At 40.4% G+C, this 15,302-nt stretch overlaps 1 protein-coding gene and 1 long non-coding RNA gene across 2 annotated transcripts in view; one reads left to right on the forward strand and one right to left on the reverse strand.

Moving 5' to 3' along the window:
• The first annotated feature begins 2,270 nt into the window (after positions 1 to 2,270).
• LOC128872317 (pro-resilin-like) overlaps positions 2,271 to 15,302 on the forward strand; it is a 33,700-nt gene continuing 20,668 nt past the window's right edge. The window contains exon 1 of the mRNA XM_054114900.1: positions 2,271 to 2,323. The gene's annotated coding sequence lies outside the window, so the exon portion shown is untranslated. The remainder of the gene's footprint in view (positions 2,324 to 15,302) is intronic.
• LOC128872321 (uncharacterized) lies at positions 9,985 to 13,149 on the reverse strand. The gene is made up of 3 exons (XR_008456140.1): positions 11,315 to 13,149; positions 10,401 to 10,501; positions 9,985 to 10,322 (listed from the first exon to the last, which is right to left on the reverse strand). It is a non-coding gene; the product is annotated as an uncharacterized LOC128872321 (long non-coding RNA).

Here is a 15,302-nt window from a genome sequence, read left to right on the forward strand (position 1 = left end):
AATATATAAAAGTTTCGTCTTATCATCCTCTATGAGGTAATATCTTTTAATATATCGACAAATATGTAATTGTCAACTAACCATGCTTTCATTTTCGCTATTTCAAATGTAATCGAATTCATAGAAAAATGGTCCTCTACGTTCTTAATTTCTATTTTAGAGACTAAACGTCTTACGAATAAACTGTAATTATAAAAAAGTTCCGTCTTATCATATCCTATAAAGTGATATTTTTTTTTAAAAGTCAAACCTCTACGTCAATATCCGTTATGGAAACTGTATGAAGCCTGAAAAGTTCTGTATTTTTCCGTCAGCTAAAGGTATGTAACCCCTTAATCAAGCGTACCCTCTCTTAGAGGCGCCATCCAAGTGAATAACGCCTCCTATAGGGAGACCTCTATATCGAACTTGTAGCATTTTAAATAATTTGAAGTCTTATCGTTCGTTACACGTGCGAGTAAATAAATTAAGTTAAATTTTGTATTTAGCAACGAAGTTAGATTTTCTGGAAACGACTTAGGCATGGGAAATGGGAAGGCTTGAATGCCTCGATGGTCCGGTGTCAGTGCGTAACGGCTCCTTGTTACTTTTTTGGCTTCCAAGACAAACGAGGGTCGCCGAAGACCCGGAAGTTCGTTCGACTCGGCGCGTTGGCTCCTCGTCTGCCATCGTATTACGAGCCTTTTAAGTCCTCAGAAACTTACCAGCCTTTATCCGAAACTGTACGAGAGAGAACGATTCAGTCGGATAATACCCTCTTTGGACAAACTGAGAAGAGCTCATCGATTAACCACTCTTCATCCCTAGCTTGATGAACACAGACGTATCTTCTGCGCTGTTATATGCAGAAAGGATCGGAGCAACCCTTAATCTTTTCAGCGCCGACCCAACTAGTTGAACTTGAACGAGAAATGTTTAACCTAATTGCTGTAGTTTCGTGATGATTGAAATAACAAACCCGGTCAAAACTTATTAGGAAAATTAAATAAAACAGACGAATACTACACTACAGCTAACAAAGCTAAACTAAGCTAAGGCAAACGGAAGAAAATTGTGCAAAATTCACTGGAATATTTCTAAATAATAAAATGACAAGCGTATCATCGGTTATCGAGCACGGAAATATCCTTACATTCCAAAGTCACCTTTCTTTAAAGAAACAGAGCAGAAGCAAATCGATGGCGTACGGTTGATCATTGATTCGAGTTTAGAATCAATCTTAATTTAACCAAGAACTAATAATAATCCGTAAATCTGCCGAAAATTGAAAAAAACTAAACAGAACGCAACAAACCTGGTCAAAATTTATTAGGAAAATTGAATAAAACAGACGAATACTACACTACAGCTAACAAAGCTAGACGAAGCTAAGCCAAACGGAAGAAAATTGTGCAAAATTCACAGGAATATTTCTAAATAATTAAACGACAAGCATATCATCGGTTGTTATCGAGCACGGACATATCCTTACATTCCAAAGTCACCTTTCTTTAAAGAAACAGAGCAGAAGCAAACCGATGGCGTACGGTTGATCATTGATTCGAGTTTAGAATCAATCTTAATTTAACCAAGAACTAATAATAATCCGTAAATCTGTCGAAAATTGAGAAAAACTAAACAGAACGCAACAAACCCGGTCAAAATTTATTAGGAAAATTGAATAAAGCAGACGAATACTACACTACAGCTAACAAAGCTAGACGAAGCTAAGCTAAACGAAGCTAAGCCAAACGGAAGAAAATTGTGCAAAATTCACCGGAATATTTCTAAATAATAAAATGACAAGCATATCATCGGTTATCGAGCACGGAAATATCCTTACATTCCAAAGTCACCTTTCTTTAAAGAAACGGAGCAGAAGCAAACCGATGGCGTACGGTTGATCATTGATTCGAGTTTAGAATCAATCTCTCATTAATTTATTTCCCGACCGTCATCGTCTTTTCCTTCAGCGTCTCTCTCGAACTTCCTCGTCCATTTCACAACAGTTATTCGCGGATATAACGTCGCTACTCTTCTTTTAGCCCGGCCCGAGTTCGCGCAAATATGCATTTCTTCGTCGTGTTTGTCTCAACGAGGAAACTCGAACACCTTCAAACGTCCGACGTCGCGTGACGTTATCTCGAGTCGTGAACGATTGCGTCACCATTCGTACTTCCTGCCCGTTGAATTCGATGAACCGGAATAGACTAGAAACTGCGAAGAAATAAATTCGTCGTCGCGAATGTAAACGTGGACAGTGATCGGTTCGTATTGCAAAGTAACTCGAGAGGTTGTACGTACAGTTGGTGAAGAAAGTATTACCGTGCGCAGTTCTTTAAAGGTATCTGCTTGCAAAAAGAACTGTAATGTACATATCTGAGTGCTTTTTTTCTTAATTCAGTATCCGTCGTTATCTTTTTTATTAGGGCGCGAGGTCATTTTATCGATTGTAATACTAATCCGTACATAATTTTTGCATTTTAATAATTTGCATAGTCCCTTTCGTTACTTTCTTTTATATAACTCCTTAATTAATTAATTAGTTAATTAATTATGGGCTTCTACAGTTACAAGCCATCGTTTAGTTCGTATTATTATCAACTACTCCATACGTTACATTTGGATTACACTTCGATTCAACGCAAATCTCTTTGGACCTGCTGGCCTCCAAGCTGGCTCGTTCTTTAACACGTTCGTCGCCATGTTATGCGTGACAGAGCTTTTTACTAAAGAATTTAAAAAAATTAATGAATACGACGAGGCTAGAAAAATAAGTACCACGACAAATGCTAGATTATGCAGTTTGCGATTGTCTCGAAAGAAAATTTTAACTACGTAGAGATTTTCTATAATGTTAATTAAAAAATTGCATAAAATACATTTTCGCTTAACCTTTAATATATGTATTATTAAATACAAAATCGTTTATTATTTTACCGTTAATACTCTCTCTTTTTTGAATTACCAAAGAGGCCCTTCTTTTTAGACGTTTACACTACAATGTATGTGCTATAATGTTAATAAAAAAAAATGGCATAAAATACATTTTCCCTTAACCTTTAAGATACGTATTATTAAATACAAAATCGTTTATTATCTTACCATTAATAGTTTTTCTTTTTTTAATTACCAAAGAAGCCCTTCCTTTTAGACGTTTACACTATAATATATATGCTATAATGTCAATAAAAAAAAATGGCATAACCTTTAACCTTTAAAATATGTATTATTATTAGGTTGTCCCAAAAGTTTTTTTCCATTTCATTAATAAGTAATACATACACAATATTTGTTGTCCAATGTTACATTATCGAATCGAGTACGATTCCTTTTTGCTCCATTACTGTTACAACATCAACATCTAAGAAATTAAGTTGTCTATTTATATAAACACTGCTAGAGAACATAACTGAGTGCAAGTAACGGAAGAAACTTTTGGACAACCTAATAAATACAAAATCGTTTATTATTTTACCATCGATACTCTGTCTTTCCTTAATTACCAAGGAATCTCCTCTTTCTAAACGTTTACACCAAAATATATCCTTAAGGTGGGGTAGATATGTTGTTTAGGTAGGTTATATAAGAGCCATTATTTTGTTGTTTTTCAGTGATATGTTTGTGAGTACGCTACAGCAATGTACTGTTTCTTTAGAGGAAATCGCTTCTGAAAAAATTGGTCGCAGAGATAGTATTTGGAGCCACTGTAAAAACAAAATGGATCTAAAGTACCTGTTACATCGGAAGCCACTCGAAGGCGCCGTTCAAGACACGCCAGTGTGGGAAGCTGCGTCGGCGTTTGCCTCGCGTCGCGTCATGCCGCGTTACTCTGCACCGTTCTGCCTCGCATTACGTCGACAATTGATCCTAACGCGCTAGACGCCGAGCCAATTAAGAGACCTCTTGTCCGATTACGTCATCTACCAGCGATACCCACCGTCCTTGTGCTTTCTACTGTAGACCGAGGAACATTTCTTTCCTGAGCCTGACTCGCTCCGAAACTCGCCCAAGTATGTACAGTCTCTGATCGCGACCACGGAAACAGCGCGAACGTTACCCATTCAACCCTTTTCGAACAAAAAATTCAACTAGCGTCAGCAAAAGTAAAACTGAAAAAACCCTGGCAAAACTGAGAAAAACTAAACAAAACTGAAGAAAGAGCAGAACCGAATGAACCTTGACAAAAGTGTGCGGATCTGATAAACACGCAAAACGATTTAATGAACAAATTATTGTATACGAAGATATCACGGTTCAATATTAATATAATAAAAACGTTGATGAGCAGAGATGGGCAAAATCCTAGGCTTCGAATGAATCTGAAGTTTGCCGATGTGTTTGTCTCGTTTCCTTCTTTGGAAAATGTTCAAAAGACGAAACGAGACAGACATATCGACACACTTCAGATTTATTCGAAGCCTAGGGTTTTGCCCATCACTGTTGGTAAGTATGTATGTCTGACCATCACGGCTTAACCACTGAAGTTACCAACCTTATATTCACACCATGAATACTGTATAAGGAGTCCAAACTATGTAGCGTAGAAGTGTTATCAAAATCCCGAGCTTGAAGTTATGAATATTTCTACCACTCGGGGCGCAAGTGAGCACAGACTACGATATACATTTGCATACAATTTGTCTACAGATAATCCTCAGATTGGCCTGCACCTGACCGGCAGTCCATTTGTTATTGCAAAATACATATGAATTTTTTGAGGCCTATATTTTGTTGAATACCTATAGATAATATACATATATGACATATACACGTATGACATGTACAGGGTGTCTACGTATTAATTCGGACATACACAGGGTGTCAATTCTACAACAAATTTCCAACAAAAAATTGCTCTTAGACATTTTCTTTGTGTCGCCTTATTCTCGAGAATCTTCACTTTTAATATTTTTTCTGTCTTTTCCACTAAATTACAGTGCAAATCTAAAACTAAGTATACCTATCGAAAGAGCGTTAAATTTCTCATCTCCATGATGGAAAACCAAAATTTATTACGTAGATTTAACGAGTGAAAAATTAGGTCAAACTTTACATTGTGAAGAATTTTAAAAAATTTCATTTTTTCTGTATTCGTTATCTGGTTTCAAAGACATGGTTTTTTGGCGGGCACTCTTCGGGAGAAACTTCGTCGAAGTCTCAGCTTTCGAACGGTATTGTCAAAAAGAATTGTCCGGTGGTATTTTAGGAAGAAAATGACATATATATGTATATACAGGGTGTCCCAAAGTTGGAGATCTTTGAAAAGGGTGGTTCAGGGGGTGATTTGAAACAGCTTTTTCCTTAGCGAAATTGTTGTCCGAGGGTTCGTTGAGGAGATATTAACGGAAAACACTGACCAATCAGAGCGCGCGTATACTGTTGGAGCGGCCGCGATAGCGATGGCTACGCGCTAGGTAGCCGCTCTCGTACGCGAACAAGTGACTCGACGTGCATCGAAGGATATTGACGCGGCCGCTCAGCGCGTAGCCTTCGCTACCGCGGCCGCTCCAACGGTATCCGCGCGCTCTGATTGGTCGGGTTTTTTTTATTAATATCTACTTAACGAAGCCCCATCCGACATTTTTGCAAAGGAAAAAGTTGTTTCAAATCACCTCCCGAACCACCCCTTTCAAGGACCTCCAACATTTTTGGGACACCCTGTATATATGATAATACATACACATATGACATATATATCGCAGCTGTGCGACTAGCGCCGCGAGTGGACGAAATATTCATAACTTAAAGCCCGGGATTTTGATAACAGTTTTCTAGTAACTTTCGTATGGAGTTGGATCTCCTTATACAGTCTTCATGTTATACAGTCTTCATGATTTACGCCATATGTTTGTGCGATGCTCTGGATTGTTTTTGTTTGCGTTAGACCCCCCTAGGTGGCGCTGGGTTTGGACGAAGATCGTAGATTGGAACTGTATCAACTCTTGTACATCTGTGTACATCTTTAACGAAGATTCGTTGATCTTTCATTGAAACAACACACGGGCAAAAATAAAGAAAGGGAGAATTCCATCGACGTTCCTTCCAGGTAGCCGTGACCTCCTCCTTCTCCTTTCTCATCGTTGGTATCAGGCTACGTTATTTTCGTGCTGACTCCGTCGCCTCGACGAGGCAACCTTTCAAATTCAATTTTCATCCGATTGCCCCAACTGGGAACGTCCATAACGTGGTTGAAAAACGATCATCGACAACTACGGCCGAAACTTTCATCCGGATTTTTGTATCATCTGGTTAATTGGAATATTTATATATCCGAGTAACTCAACAAAATATCCGATACAAAATAAATAGAATTTCGTCTGTAGCTTTGTCTATACACATAAATAAGGATTGTCAGTTCCCCCCCCCCCTCCACTTTCTTCATACTACAAACGTATGTCTAGTAGGGTGGTCGTTATTCGAATACTTCTTTAAATCCATGTTATGCACCTTCTGTAGTAAGTACCTTCCAAATACATGCAAAGAAATATCTGCAAAATTTGACCTCTTAATTTTAACATTGACACCTGGCCGAAACCTTCGAAAATTTTCAATGGAAAATACATGTAATTTTTGTCAATCGGTTATTTTTTAGTTTATAATTCCGGTAGATATTAGTGAAATGATTATGCATACTCGAATATTCAGACTTTCATGGAAGAAATTCGAATATTCGAAGCTCGGATTACGAATACTTGGCGATGTCGTTATCCGGATATCCGGATATTCGAGTGGCTCCTACCCCTATCGGCGACGACTGCAGCGACCGTCGTGGAACCACTACCACGCACCTATGCATCACGAATTTTTCTTCCAAGAAAAGAGCACGGTGGCAAGGCGGAGAAAGAGAAATACATAATCGTAGACGAAAATAAAGAAGGCGAGTCAAGGGAATTCCAACGAGTTCCTTCCTGGTAGCCCCCAGCTTCCCCTCGGCCTCAGTTTCTTCCTCTAACAAAAGGAGGCCTTCGGAAGGGGAAGGGGAGCTGGCCTCGTGGGCGACTCTCGCGTTCCTAAACTGCATTCCAACCTGCGTTGCCACGTCTCGTCGTAAGCACGCGGAATACACGCACAAACGTACACGCGTGACCGGCCACGCACACGCGCGTACCAACGTGCGTACAGGCTCGCGCAACAAGGAACAAACCCACGGGTGGGGGCGCATCCAGAAAATCAACTCTTCGTAAACACATATTCTGGTAAACACCTTCCACGCATCTTTCTTCTTTCTTCGTTAGATTCTTTCCTTTCCATCACTTATACGGAACTTGACGCCATTCCTTTCTCCGCGTCCGAGTTACTCTAATCGTGAGCCGACGGGAGCCGCACGACTCGTTCACGTTGTCAGCTATCAACGTTTGACCCTTTAATCTGCTGGTTTGTTTCGCGTTTGCCTCTGCTGGCATGTTAGACACACACACACACACATGGCAACGTACATTTTGGTTTGAACGACGCGCGAGGAGGTTGGAAAACGCTTTGGGTCTTTTTAATCCTTTGCACTCGAGAGGTGACTCTCAGTAGTACTCTCTAGGTTTCCTTTAGGTTTAATTTCTTTGGAACTTGAAGTGCCAATAAAATGATTATCGTTGAGGCAAAGGTGACCTGATTTTCAAATCTCATTTTCGAAGTCAATCTAAGCTTAGCGTTCGTGACAATAGAATGTTAAGAAAGCGTCTCGAGTTGCTGATAGATACCAGAAAAAAAAGGGTCTCGAGTGCAAAGGGTTCACTTAAGGCTTACGACACTTTTCCGACTCTCTCGGTAGCTTTCAGAAGGAGGTAGGTTGAAGAATCACCGAGTCAGTGCGAAATTGCATCTCAACACTTTATTTACTGTGTCGATGCTCGTGTATTTACAATGTGTTCAGTGTTTGGAAACAGACTTGGCTTTCGATGTAGCCAGTAACAGTATTGTTGGGATTCTGGTGAGGAACGTGGAGACCGATTTGTACCCTTACAAATATATTTCGGACGTTTCAAAAATATAACTCTGGATACTTGCGGAAAGAAAATATCGGACTGACGCGCAGAAGGATCGAAAACAAAAACGCTCTGTTCTGAACATTTCTGAATCTTATAACCTAGACCTGTTGAGTTGAGAGGGGTTAACTATGACCCTTGGTACTGGATGACCAACTCGTCTAGGATGAGTCTAGGAAGTTTTCTTAAGGGAACCCTCTCGACGCCATTCTTCGTGACGCAACACGGCGAGCAACACGTACGAAACAATATTTCACCTTGCCTCAGAATTTCGCTCTGCCCCGGTTTCCCTTGCGTGCCTCGGAATCCTTGCCGTGTATTTTTCAGTTCATCCCTCAAATTGTGACCCGTTTTTCTCTTTTTCACCTCGCTCCCGACATCCGGAGAATCGACGAGCTTGAGGTTAAAGGGGGACGATAAGCTGGTAAAAAATGGAAAACCTGTTCCTCTTCCTGTCTTGAGATGAGACGGTGGTCATTACATGCTTGGGCGCACACGAAGGTCTCGAATATAGGTACCTGCCACTGGCCGTGAGTATCACGAGAGGCTATTCGAGGGATATGAGAAAAGTCTCGAGTCGACCGGAAGCATTCCGATAGGCCGCCTTATATGTACCGGGAAAGATGAGCGCGCGTGTACCTTCTTAAAACAAAAACCGTAAAAGATTCGACAGTGAAAAAGTCTCGAACGCTTCATGCCCTGGCGAAAATGCAGCATCTTTATCCTGAGCTTTTCATAAAAACGGCTGGCCAGATACCCCTAATGTTTTGCGCTTTTTTTATGCCCATCAGCCCCCATCATTTGAGTCCGGTGTCGTTCAAAAACCGCTCGTCCGGATCGCGACCTTCCCTTGTCAGTGATTCCCCAACCTATTGAAACCTACCGAAACCTACTGAAACCTACTGAAAGCTACCGAGTGAGTTGGAAAAGTGTCGTTAAACTTGTGATGACGAACATGATGTTTGACGAACTATAGATAAAGATATCGGAATCAAAGTGTCAACACAAAAAACTAGTGTTTTGAAAAGGTCTCATAGCCAGCTTTCACAGTGCATGATAAAAAATGAGGTGTTCCGTTAAAAAAAATCATGTTGACCTTGACGTGACATTGACCGCTCCTTTGAAGGTCAAACGGACACGATCGTTCAATAGAATTTTTGGAAATCCTAAAACATTTCTCTCACAAATGTTCCATTTTAGAAATATTTGACTGTTTCCATACAGTTGGAGCACCTTGTATGTATACATGTGTATACAGGGTGTCCCAAAAGTCGGGGAGGAGCCGGAAATGGGGGGTAGCTGAGACGATTCTGAACAACAATTTCCTTTGCAAAAATGTCGAATGGGGCTTCGTTAAGGAGATATTAAGAGAAAACCCCGACCAATCAGAGCGCGCATAGACCGTTGGAGCGGCCGCGGTAGCGAAGGCTACGCGCTAGGCGGCAGCGTCAGTGTCCTTCGATGCACGTCGAGTCACTTGTTCGCGTACAAGCGCGGCCGTCAGCGCGTAGCCTTCGCTACCGCGTCCGCTCCAACGGTCTACGCGCGCTCTGATTGGTCGGGGTTTTCTCTTAATATCTCCTCAACGAATCCTCGGACAACAATTTCGCTAAGGAAAAAGTTGTTTCAAATCACCCCCTGAACCACCCTTTTCAAGGATCTCCAACATTTTTGGGACACCCTGTATACATGCGTTATACATATGCATACAAATATAATAATAGTAATATATGTCTATATATTATTTCCGTTTAGTTATTCACTCATAAATTTATATTCTCCCATCTAGATTGCGTTATTGAGTTAAGTTTTCTTAAAAAAACTAAAAAACTACTGGACCGAATTAGAACAGAATCTAATCAGCTCTAAGTTAGGTGGATACACATCGATCGCATCATCGATCATTTTGAAAAATTTGTTTACATACGTACATACATACATACATACATACGCGCACGCGCGCACACGAACAATTTGTTAAAAATAGGCTAAAATTACTCCGACGACCTTGAAACATGGTGATCTGCTAAAAAATCGATTTTTCATTTTAGGGGGAAATACAATAACTTCCCTATAAATCGGGAAGTCAATCGGAAGGTAATAATTAATAACTTCACGTCTGCCATCTTGAGTTTACGAAACGAGAAATATTTTTTAACGATTTCCGCTCTTCCCTAACGTTTATTGCGTACAATTTATTTGTAGTAATGGACAGGCTGCTAGAAAAATATAAGAAAGAGATAAAAGATTGAAAAAGAGAAGGAAGAGCTTGGTATACAGGATTCGATGCAAAGGAGCCGCTGTCCGTTCAGTAGGTACACCTGCATCGGAGACGAAGCAGTGTTGATAATCCGCCTTATCCTAAAACAGGATCGGCCGTGAGATTCCGTGGGCGTGTCGGGACATCTTAAACCTGGCCAACAACCGCATCTTCCTTACATTTCACCACACTCATTGTCAGCTTTCCTCCCCTCGATTCTCTCGCCGAATCTCCGTTCTTCCTCTTTCCCTCGCTTTATTTTCTTTTCGCCGTCCTCGTCCTATCCGAAAAAAGGAAATAGGTTCAACGCGTACGGGTGTGCCGTTCAATCGTGGACATGGATGAATCGTCCTCGAATCAAAGTAAATAAATAATCGAAAAAATAATTTATTATAAATCTTGACAAAAATGTGATTAGCAGATTTACAAGCGTCTAATGAAACCGATTATTTTTAGAATGGGAATTAAGATTTAGCGATAAACCAAAATAATAAAATAATGTAAACGCTGAGATTGTAAAAAATTCAGATTTATTATAGATATCGGCAAAAAGAGTGATTACGAATCGTATAAAATCTCTATAAATATTGTATTAGATCGACCCGAAAGTTTCTTTCGCGAGTTGCACTCAATTATTTGATGTGGTCGTGTTTATATAAATAGACGATCTAATTTCATACATGTTCATGTTGTAACAGTAACGGAGCAAAATGAATCGTGGACAATTCAGTAATGTAACATAAAACATAAACTATTGTGCGTGTATTACTTATTAATAAAGCAAACGAAACTTTTGTGACGAGCTAATATTTTGTAGAATAGGAATTAAGATTTAGTGATACGCCAAAATAACAAAATATTACTAGTTTAGTGTATTCATAATTTTTTCTTTTATACTTTCTTTTTGTACTTTGCTATATCTTCATTTTTATGTACATAAATGTCAACAGTTTAACTACAATACTTAAAGAATGCGATAGTTGTTGGATAAATGTTCAAAAGGCGAAACCGACAGCCGCTATGAAAGGGTTAAGAACGCAGAATTATGGGGTACGGTTCACCCATCCCTCGATAGAAGTGGTAGTATACTTACTAGAAGAGTCGCTGCGCAGTTCTATTGTTATTCGAAACGCCACCTGTTGGACATCGGTACATCTCTATCTATTTCTCTATTTGTTTTGTCTTTCCTTTTCTTTCTAATAGTACAAAAAAAACATGTTCTTTTAATTTCCTAAAAATTTGAAGAAATGGAGCTGCATCCTTACTAACGCACACCTCTCATTACCTGCTGAAACTAGAATATTTTCGATATATGCAAAATTCGAATTTTGCCAGCCAAGAAAATCGTAATTTTTCATCAGTAATTAAAAATTATCCTGCTTCAGTCGATAACCATATCCACATAGACTAAGAATATCTTTGGCTTTTTTTTTTTTTTTTTTAAATTGAAATAACCGCAATTGTTTACATCGTAACACCCATGATCAGCAATTTTTTTAACAATTCCACACAATCGCATTGTAACTCGATAGCAAACTATTATTTTCACTTGAAAAAAATTTAGCTTACTGTTTCAGTATTGATCGATAGACACGCAGGATTTTAAAACAATTCATAGCATAGTTATTTGTTGAAAAAATTCCAAATATCGCCACATTTTTCGGCCGCTAGACTAGCACGGCACCTTGACAATGTTAAAAAAAGTGATCGATATTACACGGGAACAACGATACGTTATCAGTTGCTTCGTGGGATAGGTTTTCTGACAATGAAATTCATGTTTGCTGTGTTTCGCAGACGAGAAGATCGTCGACGGTGGCCGTATACGCATGCTTAGGTGCGTCTTGGCCGTTTATTTTGAATTTGTCGCGAGTTCGATGACCACCGACGGCAAACGACAACCGCAAAGAAAGGCTGTACCCGCATAAGCATTCCTACATACATATACGTGTTTCACAACGCATAAATACACGACGTGCATTCGTAAGCTTTGTTTGTTGATCTCTCCTATTTCGATATTTCTTTCTGTCGTTTTAACTTTTCGCCGTATGCAAATACGTCCAATCATTTTCCTTTCTCACAGTGAATGCTAGCACACCCATCCCTCGATACGCACCATTGTTTCTCGACTTGGAAAAATATTGCCTTTTTCGAAATGGAAAAGGGACGGACGGTCACTTTGCGCAGACAAATCATAAAAACATTATTTAATACATTTCAGCCATTGCTGATGGACATTAAAGGTTTAATTGAGGCGTTTTCGGTTTACCTCGCAACACATCATCCATTCGACGTAGCAAGGAAACATTCGGCGTTACGTTAGACAAGCTATCCATCTAATAAAGATTAAAACCGGAGTTGATTCCAACGTTTTGTCCAGCAGGAAAAAGAATTTCAATTCCTTTCATTCGTGACTGGAACTGCAAAGGCGTGATTCACTATGTCTTTTCAATCAAGAAGCGAGCCAGAGATTTTATCTCTGAAACTTCCGTTCTTTGCAAAATCAGGAAATCTCGGTCTTTTTTTCAAAAAAGATCAGCCGTGTCTCACGCATCTATGAATGAAGACCCATTTGCATACGGTTTCGTATGGAAATTAACCCGTGGGGCGCGTGAAACCTGTTCCGAACGGTACGCTAAAACCGATCCTTAACTTCAACGACGAACTATCACTGACAGTTTCATTTCGGCGCGAAATTACATATAATTCCGTTTCGAAAAATATTTCGATCACCTCTACGGCTACGCGCTAGGCGGCTGCGTTCATACGCTACCTCGGGCGCTTCACCAGCGTGCTCGCGCTCTGATTGGTCGGAGTTTTCTATTAAAAAAATGCGAAGACTGGGAAAAGAAAATTTCTTTAAGAAACCGAACAGTTGTTTACAGCTTAGCGAAAAATGCGAATAATTATGATAGAGAAAAAAAAGTAGCGAATGTGCTCCCCTACGACTTCTGCTCGCGATAAACCTGCCATTTTAGGTGCTGCACGTAACGCGTGTCTTACATCATGGGATATTGCTCGCAAAGCTGCCGTTGTAACTAATCCTAGCGAAACATAAGGAGGATCGTGTCGGCTTTGCAAAGCGACGTACGTATACAGCGTTGAAAGAAGAACTGGCGATGAATTATATTCAACGGTGAAAAACGTTTCAATCTGGATGGTCCAGATGTTTCTGACCACTATTACCACCAGGTAGGAAAAGAAGAATTGTCAAAGATGCGGCATCGAATGGGCGGTGGTACAACAATGATTTGGACGGGCATAGGATGTAATGGTAAGACTGGTGTCGTTTTTGTTGGTAGAGGAACGAATGCCATTACTTATCGTAATTTAATACGACAACAAAGTAACAAGTATCCGATATACAGGATGTCCCAAAAATATTGTAACACCTTGAAAGACGTGGTTCGGGAGGTGATTTGAAACAACTTTTTCCTTAGCGAAAATGTTGTCCGAGGCTTCGTTGAGGAGATATTAACGGAAAAGACTGACCAATCAGAGCACGAGTATCCCGGCGGAACGCCCGCGGTAGGCGTAGGCTACGCGCTAGGCGACCGCCCTCCACCAGCGTACTCGCGCTCTGATTGGTCCGGAGTTTTTAGTTAATATCTCCTTAACGAAGCCTCGGATAATATTTTCACAAAGGAAAAAGTTGTTTCAAATCACCTCCCGAACCACCCCTCTCAACGACTTCCAACATTTTTGGGACACCCTGTATACTGGTGGTAGTAATTTTATTTGTCAGCGCGATAACACTGCAGTTCATATTGCTAAAACTGTAAAAGATTATATATATATCATCTGAATAAAGGAAAGATGCTAAAAAATGGCAATTTCTGGACCGGGTTGGAAACGAAAAATTCATGCACGACAAGGACATCCATATAGCAAACAACTTCTTTATATTAGATAGACTGGAAAGGAATGTCGTTTCTTTTATATTAAATTCAAACAAATTTGTAATAAATTTCTATTTTTACTCAATTATCTAATCGCTCTCGTTATCAACAGCGTTCCGAGTGGACTGCGGACATTTATTAGTGTGCAATATTTTGAAAGGCAAATCGGTAAACGAATGAGCTAACGATCGTTAAACAAGTATTTAAAATTACAAAAACGACATTACTTTCCCATTCCACCTAACAAGAAAAAATTACAAGGAATAAATGATCTATCTATTTATCTCTCTAGTCAATAGATCGTGATGTTTTTATAGAAATTTCGTCCTCTATATTTCGACTTACATTTTCACGGGACTTAGATGGAAAACGCGAAGAAAACAGTTGCTCCCTTTCAAATTTTCGCAAGTTCATTCTGCGTAATCGCTGGCAAACTTCACCAGGCACCCGATGTCCCGTCAAAGAGGAGATTCGAGCGCAAGGGTTGAAGTTGCTGTGCGCGAAACGGCGAGAGGACTGGAGCGCCTTCGAAAACATCTTACGAAGCTGGCGAGGATTTTCCCACGACTCCTCCTACGGTCCGCACAGAATCTTTTCGAGGTCCTTCCTCGCCTTTTAGTCCCTCGCCTCAGCCCCGACGCCGACGGTTCTCTTTCTCGCGCACGAATCGCATTGACCGACTCTTCTTCTTGGGACGCGGCGCTCACTCGGTCATGTAACGGGAATGGAAGGAAAACGCACTCGAATTCCCTTTGATTCGGTCGCACAATGACGCCTTTCGTCCGAACAATGGTCATGCGAGGGTAAGATACGTGCTTTTCAAAGGTATTCGGCAACACGACGAAGTTGAGGAAATCAGGCCCGCAAAAGACGAGCTACCTGCCGTCGGGTCGGTCCGCGGCCCGAAGAAGAAGAGGGACAGGAAAACGACAGCCGAGGAAGAGAAGTCGTGCGACGGCGGCGTGGAAGGGAATGATTTCGAATAAAAAGGGAGGCACGAGAATGAAACGTGCCGGAACAGGGCACCTACGTCAACATACCGGTTACGCGCGTGAGCATCATCCCCCTCGCTTATGGGAGAAAATTTTCTCACGAAAGAGGAGGAGCGTGGTAGTCGACTTTGTCGAAGACGAACGAAAAACGATCCTTTCATGGACCGCGATCGTTCTTTTTTTTTTTTTT

The sequence above is a fragment of the Hylaeus volcanicus genome, chromosome 2 (assembly GCF_026283585.1).
Source record: "Hylaeus volcanicus isolate JK05 chromosome 2, UHH_iyHylVolc1.0_haploid, whole genome shotgun sequence".
Taxonomy (NCBI): domain Eukaryota; kingdom Metazoa; phylum Arthropoda; class Insecta; order Hymenoptera; family Colletidae; genus Hylaeus; species Hylaeus volcanicus.